The sequence below is a fragment of the Xyrauchen texanus genome, chromosome 14 (genome assembly GCF_025860055.1).
Source record: "Xyrauchen texanus isolate HMW12.3.18 chromosome 14, RBS_HiC_50CHRs, whole genome shotgun sequence".
NCBI lineage: Eukaryota > Metazoa > Chordata > Actinopteri > Cypriniformes > Catostomidae > Xyrauchen > Xyrauchen texanus.
The window spans coordinates 3,335,923-3,353,593 of NC_068289.1; positions in this window are offsets into that span (position 1 = coordinate 3,335,923).

Here is a 17,671-nt window from a genome sequence, read left to right on the forward strand (position 1 = left end):
AGAATTCAATATCAAGGGAAGCCTGATTTAATCGTGCACGTGAGCCACTCTACGCTATCCTGTCTCTAGAGTTTGCCGCCCTGTTGACTGGCGAGCATGGGTAGAGCAGATCGCAACTTCAATCACTCTGCTTACACCCGTGTCCCACATTAAAAGCACATTTAGCGCTTATAAAGCGAGATTAATATCACAAGGTTGCTGCATCGTATGAATGAAATGCATACGGAAGTGGCTGGCATTAGTGTTTAAAGAAATATATACATTGAAGTTTACACATTGTATCGATGACATCGCATTGTTGATTATTTGATCAATGCATCGATCCAGATCGTTACACCCCCAGTGAGTGCTGTCATTGTTTTAATGGGGCTTTAGTGACTCTTTAATGAGGGCATGAAGTACAATCCCATGAAGCATTGCGAATGATGCAATCGAATTAAAAACAGTGGAAAAATTCATGTTCTTGATTATACACATAGAAACAACATATTTTAATTTTATTGCAAAGTATTCAGATGTCCAGCATTATTCGATCATGTCATTTGCAGCGCGTCATGGAACTGGGTGGTCACTGCAAAGCTCTTTTGCCTCCTTTTTATCCAGACATGATTCTCTGATTAGTGTATCTTTTCTCTTTAGGATCATGGGTAGTGTAGTTCCCATATTAATTATGACTTAAAAAATGAAGTTGAAATATGCAGACTGATCGCTTTAACAGAAGTATTGTATACACCATCAATTAACCATATTGGAGCTCATGGTACGTCTGTCTTTAAATGTTTATGCTATTGTTAAATATCAATGAACTTACAGAGAATACGAATGAACACTATTGAGTGTTTTCCCAATCATTTTCCAATGAGTGGTCTGTCTCCTCCCCATGTACAGTCTCTGATTGCAATATACATGACACTTAATCTGTGAATTACATTTATTAAATAAGTGTATGTAAAACAAACCCATATACGTGCCAGGCAGTTGGGTAAATTGAAAGGAAAATGTGCTCATGCTGAGATAAGGCATTATTTTTTTGATAGGATAAAACAAACTGAGAAAATAATATGAGTCTCATCTCTTTAGTCAGTTTGTGTATTGTATTATTTATCTCTTACATGCTCTTGCTCTGTCTCTTTCTCTATTTTGTCTTCCCTTTCTCTTCTCTCTCTCTCTCCTCACCTTGTGTCTGGACACCTGTCGGCCACCCTGCTTTTCCTGCCCCGTTCCCAGCAAGCCTTGCTCTGACAGCTGACCCCGTCTGGTTAAGGAGTCGCATGGCTGCCTCCGTCCTTTCTTGGACACATGTCCTCTTGTCCTTCCCTGTCCCCTCACAGGGCAGCGTGACCATCTCTGTGGGACTGACGTCCCCCCATGGGGTCCACCTACTGTCTCCATTTTCTTCTACTATCTGCTTTAGTTGATGACCCCTGTTCATCCTCTCTCTCTCTCTCTCTCTCTCTCTCTCTCTCTCTCTCTCTCTCTCTCTCTCTCTCTCATGTTTTTTTTCTTCCTTTACTGATTCCCTAATTAAGGACCATTTTTGCAGCAGGGGTATTTCATAAAAAGTAGCAACTAAGAAAACGTAGCTTTAACTTTAACTACATTAAAACTGTTTAATGGTGCAATTCTTCACATTTTAGAATAAAAGTTAAGTCATCAAAATTATGGAATATCATAAATGGAACTATTGGAATTATGTTGTGAAAAAAATAAATCCAAAATAAATCAAAACTATGTTATATTTTAGAATCTTCAATGTAGTCACACTTTGCCTAGAATTTGCAGAAATGTACTCAACACACTTCTTGAGGTATCACCCTGGGATGTTTTTAAACTGTATTGAAGGAGTTCCCATCTATGTTGGTCATTTATTTGCTGCTTTTCTTTATTATTTGGTCCAAGTCATCAATTTAAAATGTCTTTTTTTTTTTTATTCAATTTTAGCATTATGAAATAAATTAATATGGTGGCACAATTTCAAACTTTTAAACATACGCCTTCAGATCAAAAGATTTTTAAGATCATGAGAAACATTTCAGTCAAGTGTTTCAAATTTTTGGACCGGTAATAAATAAATATATATATATAGTGGAGTGGAGTGGTGGTGGCGTAGTGGCTAAAAAGCACAGGGCTGTTAATCAGAAGGTCGCTGGTTCGAACCCCACAGCCACCACCATTGTGCCCTTGAGTAAGACACTTAACTCCAGGTTGCCCCAGGGGGATTGTCCCTGTAATAAGTGCACTGTTAGTCGCTTTGGATAAAAGTGTCTGCCAAATGCATAAAAATGTAAATATATATATATATATATATATATATATATATATATATATATATATATATACAGTATATGCTATATATATATAACCAACAGATGACATAATTCATTTGTATTTTCCTGGCACAAATATAGAAAGGCATTTTGAATTAATTAATCAATCTCAATTAAGTTGGCAGCAAACTTGAACAGATACATTTACACAAAATGCAATTAAAGAAAACTACAGTCGGAAACATAGTAATGGACAGCAGCATTTAAATTGATATTTCTCCATTCAAAATACCTAATATGTTAATAGTGTCTCACATATATTAGCTAGCACACTGCTTTACCATAGTCCTACATGTACCTCCACATGTACACACAAACATACACAAACAAGCTAATTAGTAATCTAATGCTGCTTTCATTAAATCACCCTAGGGAGTAACAGGAAAGCTGAATATGAAAAAGGAAACAACAGACCTCGTCTGCCTCCCTGGCATATGTGATGACAACTCTAGACCACTTTACTCAGATAAACTCTCTGATGTCATGTGTGAACACCATTACAGCAGATGTAAAAAATGGGAGGTGAGTTAACAATGTTCTTAACAGGGATTATAACCACAAAAAAAAAACATTTTGGTTCGTTCTGAGCAGACACAGCATTTTTTTTATGTACTGGCTCCAGTGATCTACTGAAAATAGCAATGACATCCAACAAAGACTATTTAGTCAAGTCAAGTCATTTTTATTTGTATAGCGCCTTTCACAACACACATCATTTCAAAGCAGCTTTACAGAATATCAGGCATTAACAGAAAATAAAACTGTAATGTCTATAATGTCTTAGAGTCATCATTGTGTAGTTTGATAAATACGATTGTGAATTGTGTTTAAAAATAAGTAATTAAATAATAATTAGATTTATAACAACAGTGAGCAAGCTGAAGGCGACTGTGGCAATGAACACATAACTCCATAAGATGTAGATTAATGGAGAAAAATAACCTTGGGAGAAACCAGAATCACTGTGGGGGCCAGTTCCCCTCTGGCTAACATCATGAATATAATGCCCTCTCCTCCCGGCCATCAAGAGGATCACTCACAGCAGCATGCTCATGTTGCCGTCCCATTAGACTGCTCCACCATTTTTCCTCTCTGGGAAGGAAGAGAGCGTGTTCTTCCTGTTTGGAAACATTTGATCTGAAATTGGCCGCATCCCCAAAGGTGTCCTGCACCAATCAAAAGTGACTTTTCAGAGTGACATGGTCAACTGGGCTGTCTTTTCCAACAGTTGATTTATGGTCCTTTGTTTCAGATTCTTTTACAAAATTCCCACTCAAAATGATGCATATTTAATCATGATCATTTATATCTTGAAAATGGTACTCGTTGATACTCGAGAGACATGATATTCATTGTAATTCTAGCCTTAAAGGCTTTCAGTCAGAAATAGTGAGCTGTCATGTCCTTGTTTGCTCAGTCAAAATGACAGTTGTGGCATGTATAAACAGCCAAGGTGGAATTAATTCACCGCCCCTGTCCCTGAGAGTGACATATGTCCAAGGCTGACTGAATTACAGCGTGGGCATACTGTCACGCTAAGGGGTGATACCGGGCGAATGGAGACTTCATCCTCAAACTCTACTGAGGATTTGGGAAATATTCAGCAAAGCAGAAATCAATCTTTTTGCCTCAGTGGAGAATGCCCACTGTTCCCGCTATTATTCAAAGTCCCAAGCCACGCTGGGAAAGGACGCAATGTCACACAAATGGATGGAGAAATGCAAATATGCGTTTCCACAGGTATGCCTGATCCACTCTGTCATATGCAAACTCCGAGAGGACAATAAAACAGTTCTATTAGTTGCACCGAAATGGCCCAACCAGCCATGGTTTCCGGAAATGATGGAGATGCTGTACAGCTCACCATGGGAAATACCACTGAGGAGGGATCTCCTCTCTCAGGCGCAAGGCACAATCTGGCATCCCCAGCCCCAGCTGTGGAACCTGCATGTGTGGCCCCTGAACGGAGTGCACTACAATCGCCAGAACTGACGCGTTCTGTCATGAACACCATTTTACAAGCCAGGGCACTGTCCACAAGACGCCTTAACACACTAAAATGGAAGGTGTTCCCTGATTGGTGTCTCTCACACAGCAAGGACCCAGTAAACTGCCCCATACATGAAATTCTAATATTTCTTCAAGAGCGATTAGCGACCCCGTCAACGTTCAAAGAGTATGTGGCGTATCACGCACATAAACCTGGCACCTCTATAGGAAAGTATGATTTAATCATAAAGTTCCTTTAAGAAGCAAGATGATTAAACCCACCTTGGCCAGCTACAGTCCCAACTTTGGACATAACTTAAGACCTAAAAGCTCTCGCAGGGCCCCCCTTCGAGCCTTTGGACTCTGTTGATTTGCACATGCTCTCCATTAAGACCGCACTACTGCTGGCTCTGGCCTCAGTAAAATGGGTAGGTGACATTCATGCATTATCAGTCACAATTCATGTCAAGTTTGGCCCTGGTCTTTCAAGAGCCACTGTCAAACCCAGGAAAGGCTATGTACCCAAGGTCCTGACCAAACCCTTCAAAGCGCAGGTGGTTCACCTTCAGACCTTCTTCCCTCCTCCATCTAATTCAGATGAGGAACAATCATTGCATTTGTTATGCCCTGTGTGGGCGCTACAAGTTGAGCGCACCCACCAGTTCAGACTGTCTGATCAGCTCTTTATATGCTATGGAGGACGCACAAAAGGAATGTCCGTCTCCTAAGCAAAGACTTCTCACTGGATTGTCGATGCAGTTACCCTGGCTTATGAGTTGTAGGCTCAGACTTGCCCAATTGGTGTTAAAGCACACTCAACTAAAGGCATGACCTCCTCATGGGCATTGACGAATGGTGTGTCCTTACAAGACATATGTTTTGCAGCAGGATAGTCCTCGCAATACACATTCCCAAGGTTTTACAACCTAGACTTAACGTCTCTTTCTTCACAAGACCTCTCTGTTTAGAGCACTCGCTCTTCATTGGCCATTTATGTATATGTACAGTATGTATATATATATATATATATATATATATATATATATATACTTATACCCTTCCATTTAAGTACGGGCTCCCCATCATTTACACAACAGCCTGCATTCAGGCCGTTATAATTCCATAAAGTCACAAGCACTTTATTATATATAAACTCCCTTCCCAACTGGATTCATAAGGAGTTAATTCATACGGTCGCTGTCCCATTAGACTGCTCTGCCATGTTTCCTCTCTGGGAAGTTATGTTGTGTAGTGTGGAAATGGTGTCAGTGCACCTGTTTTTATAGTGGTCGTTTTCGTGCCAAAACAGGCAGGGCTCAAACACCATAGCCAATATTAGAATATTGGCGTTATTGTAGCGAGGTTTCAAATAGGTTGTGGATGAAGACACTCCCTTCAAATAGGTTGTGTATGAAGGCACTCCCCATATGCGTTAATAAACACAATGTCTCGTTCCCTTTGTCTCAGGGAACCAAGGTTACGTACGTAACCGTGACGTTAGTTACGTTGATATCATTATTTATTCTGAGTTGTTATGTCAGCCAACAGTGTCACAAGTTGAGCCTGAAATTAATTTTTACACCAAGTAACACTTAAATGGTTGTTGTTCTTCTCTGGATCGCTCGTATTGGCCATTGTTAGTTGGTGTTTCGAGACCAGAAATACAAACAGGCTATTCGAATCATCATGGCACCGCCCAGTGGTTGTTTAGGAAAACTGCCTGGGAGTGTCCTAAAAATGGCCACCAAAGGGACTTTGCATCAAGGAAATCACTGCTGAATTTATTTTGAAACGGATGTAGTTTGTACCTAAATATTTCATTTATTTTACATTTTATTGTTAGTTTACAGTACATTAAGTAATCTAGAAAATCTGAAAAATCAAGGGAATTTGGCAACATGCCCTCTGCCAAGTCTACTTAAAAATAGTCTAAATAGACTTAACATATAAAAGACCCTTCAGTCTGTAACTATTACACTAGCATTACCAATTTCTAAAGGAACTACTGTAGATGAATATACCCTCTGAGTGCTTAATTAGGATATTTTCCCTATTGCCCAAGTCACAAAGCAGTTGTGAGGTGTTTAAAGTGTTCCATATTGTGCAGAGAGTGGCATTTTTAATCAAATGAAAGCCCAACAAATAAAGTGTTTGCAATTTCAACACCATTATGTATCTGTAGTGTTGAGAATATTATTATAAGTTTTGCTATAAATATATATGTATATATGTGTGTGTAAATGTATGTGTGTGGGTGTGTAATCAGTTATTTGTCAAACAGTTGATTGGTAGGGCTTTTTCTTTAGATTTTCAGCCACAACAATGGTCAGATTGAGAACTTTGAACAACAGTAATCCAGATTTAGGGAAGCCTGTGATTTTTATATTCGTGCATGTGAATACAAGATGCTCCAACTTGAATTCCCATCATCAAAGCCTGAGTTCATACTCAAGCAGTACACCTGGGCCACCCATGGAGCCCAGCTGGCAAAATTCCAAAAGATAGAACAAAGCATGAGGTGATCTTTCATTATAAAGCCACAAATACAACATTCAAAGAAGGAAAGAAAGAAAACAATGCCAAAACACACCCACCCCTCAATATTTTTGTCCTCGTCCTAGGTGCAAACCAGCAGTGGTGCAAGCTAACCTTTCTCTAATTGATCTTTGTGCCGAACAGACTCACCAGGCAGTAATTTTGTTGCGGGAAGGAGAGCAGCCCGAAGCACAGTGGGGTTCTTTAATGCAGTGTGACTGTTTGAGTTTCCAGGGAGATTGCTGACTTCCTCTGAGTAAGCAAAGCACAACTTAATATACAAATTATTTGACTCTTGTTATTTTTAGCTGCTTTTATGTTAAAGCTTTTAGTCGACTCATGCAAAATTAAGTCCATTACACTTGTTTTGGCAAGAGCAAGCCTTTGGGCTTTCTTGTAAATTTAAGCTTGCAATCAGTTCAAAGGTTGCACAATCCCACTTAAGCATTAAAAGTTGTTGAAATCAGATTTCTGAACTTTTGAGACTGCTTTTCCAAAGTTTCACCTTTGAATATGTGTGTTTCGTATATAGCATTAAACCACAAATTTAGACCCCTGCATAACCTATAATTCTATTTTGATTGACGTTGCATTGACTTTAAAGGTTTACTGTAAAATAAGAATTTTTTTCCCCTCTTTGTTACTAAGTTACTGTATATATATACAACGTATATATATATATATATATATATACACACAGGGTTCGGAGGGTTACTTTTGAAATGTATTCCACTACAGATTACAGAATACATGCTGTCAATACAACATGTCATTTGTAACGTATTCCGTTAGATTACTCAAGTTCAGAAACATATTCTAAATACTTTGGATTTCTTCTTCAGCACTGGTTGATTTTTTTTTTTTCATTTGGTTTGACAATAAAAACTAAATACACATATTAAAAATACATTTTCTGAAAAACCTAAATATCTTATGCAGTGCTGTTTCTAAAACAAGATCAGTCAAATTTATCTTGTTTAAGGATTTTATATATTTCAACAGGAAAACAATACAAAAATTATCTAGAATATGACATTTGCTGTAATATCAAAGTTCTTACAAAAAAAAAAAGTAATTATGATCCAACGTGAATTTTCTTGATAAAAAAATATGATCATGCCTGTTATCATGTACATGTAAAATGGCTAGAGAAAGCATTTTAGCTTGGTGTAAAGCTGAACATTTTCACAAGGTTTATTTATATTTCTTCTGCTCCAAACTTACATCTTTGTCTGCTCATATGAATGTAACACATCATAAGAAAGTGTTTCACCACTGTTCAAATGCTCTTTAGATCACATCATTTCTATCAGGAAGACATGCATGCTTGAGTGAAGTTTAAGATGCCATTTATTTGATAAATGTAAAACGGAAGGTAATGTCTCTCTCTTTGGCGGTCCGAGGGAGTTGTACCTGGAACTGTCATGTCCTGCCGGAGATAGGAGGCAGGGGCAAGGAGCCTACCCCCTTGCGGGACAGGGCTCAACTGTTGATGGTGGGGTGGTGGAGGTTGCCTGTGTTTTAGCGCACTGAAACAGCAATGTGATAGATTGTGAGCAGACTTATAAAGCAATGGCTTACATGCGATTGGCTAGGAGTTACCCAGCTAATGATGTGATGATGTACAGCTGCTAGTCTTCCCGCTATAAATGTTTTCCATCTGAAAGGACTAAATATTTAATTAAACAAATGACAATAAAATGCAAAGTAATCTCTTCAGTAATCAAAATACTTTTAGAGTGTAACTGTATTCTAATTAGCAGTTATTTAAATTGTAACTGGAGTGGACTTGCAGTTACTTATATTTAGTATTTTAAATATGCAATCCTGTCTCATGTATTCCTTCACTCCGCAACCCCGTATGTATGATATATATGCTTTTTTTGCCATACATTTTTCCTCTTACTATGACATATTACACAGCTTGTCAAATGCTACCTCCTTTATTCCTTACAAATGTGCCAACTCGGATGCATCAAATTACTTGGGCAATATGTTTCCTATGACTGCTTGTCAAATATTGTCCATAGTCCTCAGCATTCTGAATTGGTACATTCCCTGAGGAGATCATGGTGCTCTCCATGGTCCTGAAACAGTGCTGCTCCATGAGTATACTTGAACATAGCAAAAGTGTAATTCAAGTACAGGCATTTTAAATGGATTCCTTATGTTCATAATATTTCCAAGTGTTTAGTATTGCTTGATTCACCATTTGTCAAAGTGTAACCGGGACTGCAGGACACTCTTTTTTGTCACACAATGCTTTCCCCCTCCCCCATACTGATGCTGATCAGTCTCAATTTCACAGTATTTCCTGAAATACCTGCAATCAGATAGGAAGGATGTGTTGACCCCCAACAGCGCATTTGATTCCACACCACAGGCTTTCTAAACGTCCAGACTCCAAGGCAAATTGTATGTAATAGTCCCTTAACCCCCTGTAGATTCTCCCAGCATTTTGGCTGTTTTTGTTTGATACGCCATTCGCTTTCGTGACCTCTCCATTTCCACCCTGCAAAGTTAAGTTGCTCATTTTTCTGGCTTGAATGCACTTACTGCAAGGTCATTGATTTGTTCTGAGCTATTGCAGTGCTCCTTGACTCTGAAACACCTGGTTAGAAACAATATAAAAAGAAAAGTAAAACAACTCAAGGGACCGAAAATTATTGCCTTTCTTCTTCAGCCAAAGCCCCAGGCGACTGTCGAGAAAAGATGAGACTCAAAACTGAAGCCGTAATACCTCGCTTACAGTGGAGACATGTATTCCCTGTGAGGCCTCCAGGGCTGGTTTGTGTTGACAGATGGATGCAGGGAGGGAAAGAAAGACTCTTGTCATGTATTTTGATCATGTATCATTTATGGCGTAAACTGTCTCACTTGGAGCACTACAAGCTGCCTCAAGAAAGCGTCAGTGTTTTTAGAAGGGGAACAAGTACACACGATCAAACTACAGAGGAAGTTGCGAGCATTTCTTATTAAGGGTACCAGCATAAAATCTCATTTTGAGTAATGCTTGTAACCACCTAAAATGTTATAAAAATGTCTTTATAGTAATCAAGGTATAGGCTAGTAGAAAACATTTGTGATTGTAAGGCCTAAACTAACAATAGATTGCTCAGGTTGTAGTCCAAAAACTCAGAAGAGATTTCGTCATGGGTTCCCTCTGGATTTTCATGTGTTTTTATGTTGTTTTTTTTTACTTATTAGTAAAATAAGGTCTGTGATAAACATTATGATACGTGGACGTTTTGTTTCATACCTCAAACATTAATTTTGAAGCCGTATTAAATTGCAAACACACTGCAGCTTCAAAATTAACATTTGAGGTATGAAAGTGTGTAATTGAAGTATGATCAAAACATACACATACATACAGCCTGGGTAGCTCAGCAAGTGAAGACTCTGACTACCACACCTGGAGTCGCAAGTTCGTAATTCAGGGTGTGCTGAGTGACTCCTGTCATGCTTCTTAAGCAACCAATTGGCCCGGTTGCTAGGGTCGGTAGAGTCATGTTGGGTTAACCTACTTATGGGCATTGCAATGTGGTTCTCGCTCTCCAAAACCTTTATTGTTGTTGTCATTTTAGTGTTATTTTTCACATAAGATTTATCTTATCATGATGATCTCATCAATGATGCAACTTGTTGCAAGCTGCAGAAAGCGGGGGTGAGAGACGAGCTCTCTCGGTCTCGACTCCCGCTCAGATTGGTCTGCAACTGGTTTAAGTGGCTCTGGCCACACAGAGAATTACAGTTTTGGAGTTTGTGCTCATATTCATGTCATGCTCCTGTATTATATGAACTTTAATTAAGGATGAAATAAAGATATATCGCCAAGCTGTGATCTGTGTTTCTATCAGACACTCGAGCTGCAGCGCTCCTCTCGTCTCGAGTGTCATCATTATTGTTTTACGATCTCATGTTACGTTAAATGACATAAAGCAACTATTCTACAACAAAATTTTGTATTATTATCGCTTAGATTTGCAGTTACTAATGACAATCCACCGAATGCAACGCTTGTTAGTGTTTTCCATGAAGACACCCACCAGATTTTTGTAGACAGCCGGAGGCAGCACGACATGTGACCGAGGCGGCCAAAAAGTAATTCTCTATGCAGGAAAAACACTGTGTTTTAAATAAGTATTTGGACCCCTTAACCACAATTTAAAATGTATGAATTTGTTATGATGAGCAGGAAGGCAGATGAGGGGCGAGGATCTAAGTGCAGGGTTAGCTTTATTGGAAGGGTTGAAAACTAAACAAACATAACCAAAACAAAGGAAACACCCGCAATGGGGAAACACAACAACAAACACAGAAAACATACAATGGGAAACTGGCAGGATAAACATAAAGAAACACGAAAACAAGGATCCATATACATCGACGATCGACAAGGGAATGGAGAACAAACAGGGTTTATATACACTTGGAGACATGATGATGACAAACTACAATCAGGTGAGCACAATGACACAGGGCTGGCAGTGATGAGGGCCGGGGATCATGGGAAGTGTAGTTTTTTAACAAGGACAAGTGAAACCCAGGGCAGACAACAAGGGAATCGTGACAGAATTGCATTGCATTGGAAAGAAAGAAAACGCACTAAACCATGCACAAATGCCTGCAAAAAAACTGATGCTAGAACTTTTCTGTTTTTGCAATTACATTTAACACACTGGTCCCAATGTCATTTTGGAGGATGGATGAACTCTGTTCCCCTCAATTTCACACAGTTGTCCTAGCAGAGCAATCATGTCCATAACATTAACTATGGACATGCTGCACTAATATTTGACAACCACAGATGTCCAAATGCATTTCAAAATCAAAATTATTCATACACTTGCGTTGTGTGGCTTGCGTTTCTTAACCTTTTTTGGGCTTTATATTTGGGTTTTTTAACATACTTGAAAATTTCTTGAACCCTGAGATTTAATATCTTTATTGACTGTAGTAAGAAGAATTTAATCTCTAAGTGTGGCCATTTTTATGTGTTGCATGCTGATATATCAATAAGTGTGACAAATCAAAGCAAAGAGACAGTTCTTGGTGTCGTTTGACTCTGCCCGGGGACCTTAGCAGGTTAAAGGAGTGGGAAATAGAGGATCAGTCTCTTGCAATGGCAGTTGTCCTTAAGAAGCTTCATGTCCTTCATGGGACAAGAGGAAATGTCACAGATCAGAGTTGGGTTAATCTTGCACTGTCTGATGACCTTCTGCTAAAGCACAGGTAAAATGAGCCACTTTTGTGTGTGTGCATGTGGATCAGGTTTTGCCTGAAATCACCTACATTGTTGGGATCAGCCAATGGTCTGCATGTGGAAAGTGTCTTAGTCATACTAAACAGTATCTCAACAAAAATGTAAAGGTTTAAGGTCCCCATGGTGGAAAAACAAACGTGTGTGCGTGTGCGTGCGTGCGCTCACTGAATGAAAACACTGATTTATTTTCTGTCCTCAACACACAATTTGCTAATCGTATAATTGTCAGTTCATCAGATGAACTCTTAATTAGACATACTGCATAAAAATGCTCGTTTACATACATGCACATAAACGCACAATACAACAAGAAGCAGAAGCAAATGCTTTTCACTGCCATTCAACTCTAACAGCCAATATCTCTAGAGAGTCACACATATGCTTCAATGCATACATGAGCATGCACAAACATTCACTTCTTCTCAGGTGGAACCGACCCAACCGCATACATATTCATTATGCCGCTGAGAAAAAAAGACCATCAGGAGACGCATAATGACGAGTGCCAGTGAGTGGGCATTGAATAGCATTGTTTAATGAACAGCGTGTCTCTGCCTGCAGCGTTACCCAACACTCACTGATGTTTCAGGCTGTTGTGGGATGGAGATCCAAAGGCGGAGAGATGCGTGACAGAAGGAGAAATATGAAGAAACAACCTGACTCTTTATCTGGCAAAAAATTAATTCTGAAATCACCTCGAGGCATGATTTTTTTTCTTTCTTCCCTCTCTCCGCCTCTCTCCACCTCTAAATGTTAAGTGAGCCACAGGCAACTAGTGGGCAAGAAAGATGGAGAAAAAATATTCTGACTTTTTTAAGCTTTTTTGTGAACAAATTCTAAATAGAGATGCATGACTCTCAGTTCGGTTATGATTCATGCCTCTCTGTGTATGCTAGCTATAATTCACAGATTCAGATCTAAGAATCTGAAATTGAGAATGTGATACGCAATCCATCAGAACTGTCAAATCTGCTTGAGGTTTTTTTTTGTGGTGTCCAAACATGAGATATGCAAACACAGAACAATCATTGTAAAGTGCATTCTTAGCAGCAGGTTAATCTTTTACTATGCAATGCATATACATTAGCTGTTTTGGCAGTGGTTTAAACACATTCACTTTTGTAGAAGCAAACAAATTATTGTCTGGAACAAAGGAGCTTGTGCTTAATAAGGAAAAAAGCAATGAGAATTTATTTAATTGATTTGTTTCGATGAAGGTTAATTCAAAATTTCAAAACAAAACATGTTATGTTTATGACATTTTTCTTGATTTCATACAAATCTCAAATTCTTAAAACTCTACTAATACATTTCTCCTGGGTTCATACATTTAAAAGAGTTAAAAGAATAGTTCACCCCAAAAATGAAATTCTGTCATTATGTACTGCTAAAAACCATCATATTAAAAAACCCATATGACTTTCTTTTTTGTGGAACATAAAAGGAGTTATTTTAAAGGTTGTTCAGTTTGCTGATTTTAATATAATGGTAGTTCAAAATGCACTATAAAGTGTCTTATTCTCCTGACACCGAGCGTGACTGCTGTGTGCATTTTCCATTCCCCTTTTTGATTTGTAACTAGTGCCCCTTAGAAGAATACAAAAAGCTAAAACAAACAAACAAAAAAAACTTTTAGACCAAATAGTTTTCCTAAAATATGTGGACAGTGGGACAAAGTTGTGCAATTTTAAATAAGTTATAGAAAGTCAGATTTTTTTATCAAATAGTTTGTTTCCAGGAGTGTTGGTCATTCATGTTTTTGAGACGTTACATACATTACATAAGAAATTGGCATACTGTAAATGATTCTGATTCAAATTAATGGCCAGCATTATCCAATCACTGCCAACCATGTTATAATAAAAAGCATTGCATCAATTCTGAATCTACACCAATCAACAACAACATTAAAACCACCTGCCTAATATTGTGTAGGTCCCCCTCGTGTCTCCAAAACAGCACCAACCTGCATCTCTGAACAGCATTCTGAGATGCTATTCTTCTCACCACAAATGTACAGAGCAGTAATCCGAGTTACTGTAGACTTTGTCAGTTCAAACCAGTCTGGCCATTCTCTGTTGACCTCTCTCATCAAGGCATTTCTGTCCACAGATCTGCCCCTCACTGGATGTTTTTTGTTTTTGACACCATTCAGAGTAAATGTAGAGACTGTTGTGTGTGAAAATCCCAGGAGATTAGCAGTTACAGAAATACTCAACCGTGTGGAGAGGCATGAAACAATTTACAAATTACAGGTCTCCTGTCCCCAACACTGTAGTGAATCAACAACTGACTGACGACTTAATTGTGTTCTACTGTAGATTTGAAAGGCCCAATCTCTCACCCCACATCCACTCTGACTTCACTTCATACAAACACCAACACCTCCTGCAACACCCTCCTGCTACTCAACCTGCACTTAAGATCGGTGAAGAGGTGTGTCATGTCTTCTGGAAACAAAAGACAAGGAAAGCACAGGGCCCAGATGGCATTTCACATGTGTGTCTTAGATCCTGTTCTAACCAGCTGGCCCCCAGCTTCACACTGATTTTCAATTGATCACTGGAATAGTGTGAAGTCCAATGCTGCTTCAAATGCTCTATCATTATTCCTGTCCCAAAGAAACCAAAAATCACAGGACTTAATGACATGAAATCATTTGAGAGACTGGTGTTGGCCCACCTGTAGGACATAACTGGACCCTTTCTTGATCCCCTTCAATTTGCTTATCAAGCAAACAGGTCTGTGGAGGATGCAGTCAACATGGGATTGCATCATATCCTGCAACATCTGGACAGACCAGGGACATATGCAAGGATGCTTTTTGTGGATTTCAGTTTGGCTTTCAACACCATCATCCCAGCTATACTCCAGACTAAATTACACCAACTCTCTGTTCCCACGTCTATCTGTCAGTGGATTACCAGCTTTCTAATGAACAGGAACTTCACTTCCAGCACCTGTACAATCAACACTGGTCTCAGCCCAACACGTATGGTTAGGCAAACCAATTTAGTTTATGACCCATAGTCAATTATTCTCTTATCGCGATTCAACTGCACGCATATTCCACCTGCATCCGCGTTCTATTTTTATCACGATTTTATCTAATTTTGACAAAACAGAGGTACTAAAAATAAGTCACTACAATATAATTTGACTCTTGATGGATCCTGTTACATCATCTTTAACAGCGAAGAACTTAGGTGTTATATTTGATACCAATCTGTCCTTTGAAAATCAAATTACCAATGTTTGTAGAACAGCATTCTTTAGTTTAGTCTGTCAGAACCAGAAACCAGAAACAATAATCATGATTTATATCTCTGCAATAAATTGAAATGGCATCTATGCTTATATTATTTTATTTGTTTCCCCGTCTCAACCTCGGGACTCCTATCCTGATGTCACCAGAACCGGCTGGATCCAGCACCATTCATGCTTCACGTTGGGCTCCACTGCTATGTGTCGCTGAATGATGATGACTAAATGCAGCCGGTGCCAGCCAAACATGACTTCAGTCTATTATGATGGACTTCAGAGGATGAACTGATGCCAACTCCAACCATAAGACATGGGATACTTCATATGCCATTGTCTGAACCTTGGATTTAGGATGGACCACACCAAACCTCACCGAAATTACAGGCCAGGTTGAACTGCGTTTCACATCCCTGATCTCTGCCTGCATCACCTCGGTCTATTGATGGACTACGGTCTTGAAATGGAATGCATAGACTAACAATTGCCAGCAAAAGCCTTCATCAGCCAATTAACAAGGACAATTGCATCTATGTGAACTTCTGCAGTTAATCCAGGATGGACTTCAAAGACGTTGGTCATTAATCTTACAGTTCAAACAAAATCGATGTTTAAACACTGACCCTTAACACTTACTTAATTTAATAATTATAAACCATGACTTTAACTATACATAAGTAATATTGGCATTATATTCATGATGTTAGCCAGAGGGGAACTGGCCCCCACAGTGAGTCTGGTTTCTCCCAAGGTTATTTTTCTCCATTAATCTACATCTTATGGAGTTTTGTGTTCCTTGCCACTTTCGCCTTCAGCTTGCTCACTGTTGTTATAAATCAAATTATTATTTAATTACTTATTTTTAAACACGATAACAATCGTATTTTATCTAATAACACAATGATGATTCATCGACATTATAGACATTACAGTTTTATTTTCTGTTAATGCTGATCTTCTGTAAAGTTGCTTTGAAATGATGTGTGTTGTGAAAGGCGCTATACAAATAAAACTGACTTGACTTGAAATACTATCCCACAACAGCAGATATGTGGTCAAGCAGAACATTGAAGCCGTAGATGACTTTAACTGTGCATTTTATTAATAATGATTTTTAAATAAAAGTTGATGCTTGCAAACAGTATACTTTCCTGGAGAATGCACTGGAGAAAATATGTCTCATGGTTTGTGTAGCAAGGATCTTTGTTCAGGGCAATGGTGGAGTGCGGAGATAACGAAGCAAGTTCAAGGTCGGTTCTTTAATTTGCAGTTTCTTACACACACATTCAACGTTAACCATCATTATAAACATAAAAGTAACACTGCTGTAGCTTTCTGGTGACTCTGCCTCTCTGATGCAATTCTCCCGCCACCATTACTACAATGAGAGACAGGTGTTAGAGATAATTATGAGCCAGGCGACGAGCCTTGCCACTCTCCCTCACCCGCAGACTGACATATGACCACGCTCCCCATGCCACATGCCCCCAACGCTGACTCAGGTCAGGGCAACATCCGGCCTGCCTACCCCCACCATTTCTGGAGAGAAAGCCAGCCAAAACCATCTGCACCCCCGGTCTGTGGATCACCTTGAACTTAAAGGGCTGTAGAGCCAGAAACCGATGGGTGATCCACGCGTTAGTATCCTTCATGGGGTGGAGACTCTGCAGAGTAGCGTGATCGGAACAGTGTGTGAAGGCCCGCCCCAGCAGGTTGTATCGGAGGGTCAGACCAGCCAACTTAATCTCAAGACACTCTTTCTCGATGGTACTATATTTTGTCTCCCTGAAGGAGAGCTTGCGACTATCTGTATCTATCCAATGATGGCAAAAACAAAAAACAGCCAGTGAGTGGCAGTTCTGTGGACGAAAATGTCTTATTTATGAGAGAGGTCAGCAGAGAATGGCCAGACTGGTTCGAACTGACAAAGTCAACGGTAACTCAGATAACCGCTCTTCCAATTGTGGTGAGAAGAAAAGCATCTGAGAATGCTATTCTGAGCTGCAGGTTGGCACTGTTTTGGTGGCACAAGGGGAACCTACACTAATATTAGGCCGGTGATTTTAATGTTGTGGATGATCGGTGTATAAGTGTTTGACCAAAGCCTGGTCATGTTTAAGAAACCTAGTCACGTGAAGTCAACATGTGACCGACATCTTCAAATGTAAACAAGACCAGACACCAGCAAGTACACTTAAATGATACAGTGTACTTAAGTAAAATGTTTTCTGCCTCTGGCAAACTAAGACTATGGTTTATGCATTGAATGCAAACTTAAATGCTTTTCTGACAA